The sequence below is a fragment of the Stenella coeruleoalba genome, assembly GCF_951394435.1.
Source record: "Stenella coeruleoalba genome assembly, chromosome: 2".
Lineage (NCBI taxonomy): Eukaryota > Metazoa > Chordata > Mammalia > Artiodactyla > Delphinidae > Stenella > Stenella coeruleoalba.
Window position 1 is genome coordinate 29,886,551 of NC_137147.1, and position 6,000 is coordinate 29,892,550.

At 45.0% G+C, this 6,000-nt stretch overlaps 1 protein-coding gene across 3 annotated transcripts in view; it reads right to left on the reverse strand.

Moving 5' to 3' along the window:
* Positions 1–5,721, reverse strand: part of RGS6 (regulator of G protein signaling 6) — a 589,735-nt gene extending 584,014 nt beyond the window's left edge. For all 3 annotated transcript variants that reach the window (XM_079914441.1, XM_079914443.1, XM_079914442.1), the window contains exon 1: positions 5,581–5,721. The gene's annotated coding sequence lies outside the window, so the exon portion shown is untranslated. The remainder of the gene's footprint in view (positions 1–5,580) is intronic.
* Between the last annotated feature and the right edge of the window lie 279 nt (positions 5,722–6,000).

Below are 6,000 nucleotides of genomic sequence, written 5' to 3' on the forward strand. Positions count from 1 at the left end.
CCTTGCATATTCACCTGTAACTGCCCATGCGCCTGTACCCAGACCAGTCCATGCACCCACATCTGGTCCAGTCTGCACATCTGCACCAGTATTTGTCCATCCTTCCTTCCATTTTCACCCACCCATAGATGTCACTCTGCAAGTCAGTAACTCAGCAAATATTTACCAAACCCCTACCATGTGCCAAGCACTATAAGAGATACCAAGAAAAGAGAGGAAAATAGCACAGGGCCTTGTCTGGGTGTGGGTCACGGTCTGGCCCAAGAGATATCAATGTAGCCGCAGCCCCTATTTTTCACTTCTCTTCCTGCTGGTGACTAATGGCCTTTAGGCTCATGGAAACAGATCTCTGGCTGCCACAGAAGAAGATCATCCTCACTCCACCCTTTCCACTTCCATTGTTTGGGCCACTTGCTTTCTTACATCAAGTGTCAGAACTATGGAGTAAGATTCTCCAAGGAACTTAGGAGTTCCTCAGCTGCTAGGCTGATGGAGCAAGTCCTCAGGAATAGAAGAAAGTTGGAAACGATTGCCCTGAAATACTTAGTATTTCCCAACAGACTCAGGCTGGAGGAGGTCACAGAGAGGATGTGGCTTCCAGTTGACCTGCAAGTTGAATCCCGGCACTCAGGAGGCTCCTCACTCCTCCCCCATGCTTGGAATGTACATTCTGCCCACCATCCCCCTGGGGAGCATGTGCAAGGATGCAGCCTTGAGAGAGAGAGAGAGAGAAAGGTGTTGTTGAGACCATCTGGACTGAGGACTTGACTGAGCCCAGTTAAAGCCTCAGAGTAGAAACACAGGCCTGAAAAACATAAATTTTTAAGGTTCTGGATGGTGGGTACAGAGATCTACCCCCCAGGCCCTGTGGAAGACAAGCCTCTTATGTAAGTTTCCTTGCTTATTACATCTTTCACCTACCAACCTGGAGGTCTCCCTCTTTCTTCCTTCTCCTCCCCTTCCATGTGTGGGGACCAGTTTCAGATTTCATTCAGGGAACAACCAGGGTTGTAACTCATTATCAAAATTCTTAGAAAACAGGAAGTATGGTGTAACAGGGCCCATCTTCTCCAGCTACTGGGCCTCGTCTGCCCTTCTCCTCACAGCCACACATACTCAAGGGGTATACTTTTTATTTTTATTTTACAGACGAGGACATTGAGGTTCAGAAACACAATGAACAGGGTTTAAAATGCCTGTTGTGCTACTTAAAGAGCTATGGATGGTAGCTCTGTGGGAGCTCGGGGCTGGCCTGGATTGAACGCAATACAGGCGCCTGGGGACCTCTGAGGGCTGCCACCACCCATCCACGTTCATACAGGACACTGTCATCTCAGGAGCCTCTGATGAACGTGTGCTTTCCCCTGTGCAAGAAAATAGCCTCTAAGGGTAGGGCAGACAGCAGTGGACAAGGGAGCTCTACCATGCCAAAACTTGAAGGTGGCTTTTTCCTTTGATGGTTTTACCAAAGTATTTCGAAAAGCCCAGACAGCTGTCTCCACCACAACTCATTTGAATAGCCTCACTCACAGGAGCATCTACTCTGTTCATATTCAAATATTTACACATTTTTCAGTTTCCATCTGTAAAAATGGGTGTCCTCTGCACCCTGTGTTTCTAACACCAAAGTGGAAGGAAGGGATTCATTTTCTAGCCACAAAGTAGCCACACAAGGAAGACCAACAAGTTCTGAGTGTGGCGTTTCAGCCAGCTGGAACCTCCTAGCTAGCAAATGCACTCACTCCGCGCCCTCTTTCCTTGTTTCCTGGGTCATAAGATGCAGTCCTCCCTCGGAGACTGGTCAGGATGCTCTAAGGAGCACTGTTCTGCCTTTTGGGGGGATGGGGGCGGAGTCTGGGCCACTGCTTGCTTTGTGGGCTGCCTTGGTAGTTGGGATAATTAATAGTGAATTTCCTCCCCCTTACTGGAATGTGCATGTGGTAGAAAAAGAATTGCCTCTTACAGGTCTCAGGGAGGCAGCTGTGAAGCATTGGAGAGGCTTCCTGGTTTGTAACATCTCAAGCACCTACCCTGAGTTGTTACTTGATGTAACTCACTTGGTTTAATGTGCACTTTATCTGCCTACTTATGAGCAGTTTTGCTGTCTCTACAGTTGGAAGAACTGGGTTTCATGACTGATTATTATTCTTATTACAGATTTAATGGTTCCAAATTGTGGACGATGATCTCTTTTATCCTGACCACTTCGGAAAGTTTTTTTCCCCATGGAGAAAACTGATAGCAGTTTGAACAAAGTTTACTGGGCACTTACTGGCAGTTACATTCCTAGGCATGGGGCAGAGGGATGCAAAGAAAAGTGCAACAGTGTTTCTGCCCCCAAGGAACTTACCATCTAGTTCTCAGGGTGGTCCCCAGACCAGCAGAATCAGCAGGACCATCATGCTAGAAATATAAATGCTCAGGCCCCATTCCAGACCAACTGAGTCCAAAACTCTGGGGGTAACCCCCAGCCATCTGTGTTTGAAAAAACCTGCTTCAAACAAAGATCATCCTCATCAAAGGTCAAAACGACAAGTATGTGGTTAGCTTATTGAGCTAAATCTAAAAGTATGTGGTTAGCTTATTGAGCTAAATCTAAAAGTGTCATTTGTCCTTTGAGGAAACAGGCCCAGAGCCCAAAAGCCACATGAGGAGTTGGTGGAGAAACTGAAACCAGAACTCAGGTCTCCCACCACCACCCCCAGCCCTGCATGGCCAAGGTTCTTTCTGTTTCTTTTCTGTTGCTTTAAATCCTAAATCTTATGGGGAGCCAAGTTTTGCCAATCCAAAGTGCAAACACTGGTTTTCAAAGACAACAGAGAAACTGGTCACTTTGAAAATAAAGACCACTAACGAAAATTAAAACCTGATATATCAAAGCCATCCAGCAAACTTGCAGTAATTTCCCAAACCTTTAACACACATCCAAGTTTCATTTACAATTTGAAAATTGCGGGGGGCAGGGGGGGCGGGATAGGGAGAAGGGTAAAAATACAAGGAATAATGTGATCAGAATATAGTCTAGAAAAATATATAGTATGCGGAAATGTCAACAGTGGTTCACCTTCTATGGGAGAATTACAAACGATCTTCCATTTTTTCCTTTGTATTTTCCTGAATTTTTCCCAATGGTTATTTATTACTTTGGTATCAAGAAAAAAGTAAAACCACTTTTTTGAAATGTTACATCCATAATCACGCAACATAAAGGTTTATTTTGTAATTCTATTTCTTTCCATACAGCAGGATAGTGTGTGTGTAGTAATTATTTATATCATGCCATATGTTACAATGAAGATGAAATTTGGTAAATATATTCCATCCAGCTGGCACTGAAAATGAAGAGGTTAAATGCTTTCCTAGGTTCAAAGCACTATGAATTAAGACGAGCTAACTGTGAAGCTAAAGGAAAAATTAATCCCAGTGTTGAGATCTCTGAGAGCAGCTCTTTTGAAAAACATTGATGTGACACATAGCTCCTTACTCATATCTCCCTGATGTTGAACCCCTGGCACAATACAGAAGGTTTGGCAATTCCTGGCAAAGTCTTAGGAGTTCAGGGGATAAAATGCATGGGAGAATATCAGAGAAATAAGAAAGAAAATGATCCTATTTTTATATAAAAGTCTGTTCCTGTGGACAGTAAGACATCCAAAATTACTGACAAATTTCATTGTCCTAAATAGCCTTTAAAATTTTTTTCTTTCTCAAGAAATGTTTGCTCATTTAAAAAAATATCCATATTTGCCATCTCATTCCACAAATCATAAATAAATAAATAAATAAGGACTGTCTCATTTAAAGAGATCTTTCTGCCACAGAAGCATTGTTGCAATGCTTCACTTGATAAAATAAATTTGTGCTGGAAGAAAACCTAGCATTGTTTTACTGAAACTCTCAGCAATATAAATTCAGTGCGTGTTAATTAAAGTTTCTTAAAGGAGACAGGGAAGTAAAGTTAAGAACAAATGTAATTACTTACTATGGAAAAGAAAACGCCAGTGGCTACCTACTTCAGAAAAATACCTCACAGAAGCTGACATTTCTAGAATTTCCAGACACTTTCAGAAAAGGACAAATTATTTGGGGTAAAAAAATATATATAGTAATACATCAACATTTATAGTACATAAGCTCACCAGATCTACACCACAGTTCAGCTTAGTAATATCAGAGAACGCAGGAAGAATTTACCAATTTACCATCTTGGTTTTCGCTGTTCAGCATGTGAGCGTTTCCTTACAAAGGTAAATCTCTGAAGAGTCTCCAATTTCCCTCAGTCCTCTACTTGCTTTCTCTCACAGGGCAGTCCCACCCATTACAAAAATAACAAATTAATAAAAAAGAAGAAAGAATATAATGACTATACCACTCACAGAAAGTTTCTCACCAACCCCCCAGTGCCCACTCCATATAATTACCTATCCACCTGGGAAAACTGGTCCATAAAAGCCTTACCTATTGAGCCAAATCTGACAGTTTCCTTTCAGTTTAACACTTTTTGACAACACACACAAACCTGTGGCTCAGACTCTAACTCCATCCGGACACTTATAAGCCCATTTCTTATTCTTCCATCTCTCATGAGCCCCCTCTGCTAAGAAAAAGGGTCCAACCCTTTTGGGACCCTAGGAAAGTAGGTCCCAGTTTACCTACTACTGCTTATTTTTGCAGTTTTACTTTTGGACTGCTAAAAGGTATTGATCAGAAACTATCTGCAGATCCAGCTGCTAAGCACTAATAAATACTGAGGGAACAATTCCAAGCCAAGAACAATACCCAAAATATCTTAAGTTTGTAGCGTGGAAATGCCACTCGTCTCAACAAGAGAGAAGGAAACAACGTTCCTACTCCATCAAAATAAAAAATAATAAGTAGAAGATTCATCATCTTCCATTCTGAACAAAATTAAATTTTCTGGGTCACTTTCCTTTCCTGTCTCACTGGGCCACTTCTTACGCAGCCTGACAGTGACGGTAAACACGGTCCTTCACACGACCCTTTCAGCTGTCATCCTCACGGAGCAAATACCCACCCGTCCCTTTCCTGCCGCGGTCCCCAAACAACAGACCTCGCCACCCACCCCTGCCCTCCACACCTCGCCTGTCGCTTGCTTTTAGTCCAAACCACAAATGGGTGAGCTTATTCAGAGAAAAAGTTAATGAACATCTGCTTTTGAGGTAAAACTGCCCTACCTGTGATCACGGAATCAGAAGATTGGAAGTACCTAAAAGCACGCACCCTCTGCCAGCTCGCCCCGGCCGGCCGGTGAGTGCCTCACACCCAGAAACCCAGGAACATGATTTATATGCAGACCTGCACCCGTCCCACACAACTCCACACGCCAGCTTGCCTAACCACTTATGTAAGCTCGTGCCTCTATAGTCCCAAACTGCACACACACACACACACACACACACACACCCCGACACCTGTCACGTATCTGCAATGGACAAGCATCTGCACCCAGGAAATTAAATGAAATCAACACACATGAACTGGAAGGGTGAAGGGCATACCGTTTTAAAACATCTTTTCCCCCATTTGTTTCTTGCTCATTTCTGTAACAACTACAATTACCTTAGCAACCAAAGAATTGCGTTGACTCCCCCTCCGGTTTCTGAATTTCTCCTAAAGACAAGCTTGCGCCAGGTTCATGGTAAAGCTAGAGGAGTCCAGGGATCAAGGGGCCGGCAGCTTCTTGGGGGCGAAGGGGACGCCTGGGTGAGTCTCCGCGCGGCTCTCCAACGTCTCGCCTGGTCTTCCCGAGTTTCCGCGGTGGAGAGCGCGGGGTCTCAGCGAGCGGACCGCGAAGCCCGAGGCCGGCGCGGAGGCGCGGTGGGTCGCATGGTGTCAAGGGCGCAGGTCGGTCGGGTGTCTCCAGCGCGCTGGGGGATGGCCCCGCTCTCCGCGCTCCTGGGCGCTCCCCGCTCGCCCGCCTCTGTCGTCCCAGGCCGGCGGGGTCCGTAGAGCTCGGTCCGCCCCCTCGGCGCCCGCCCG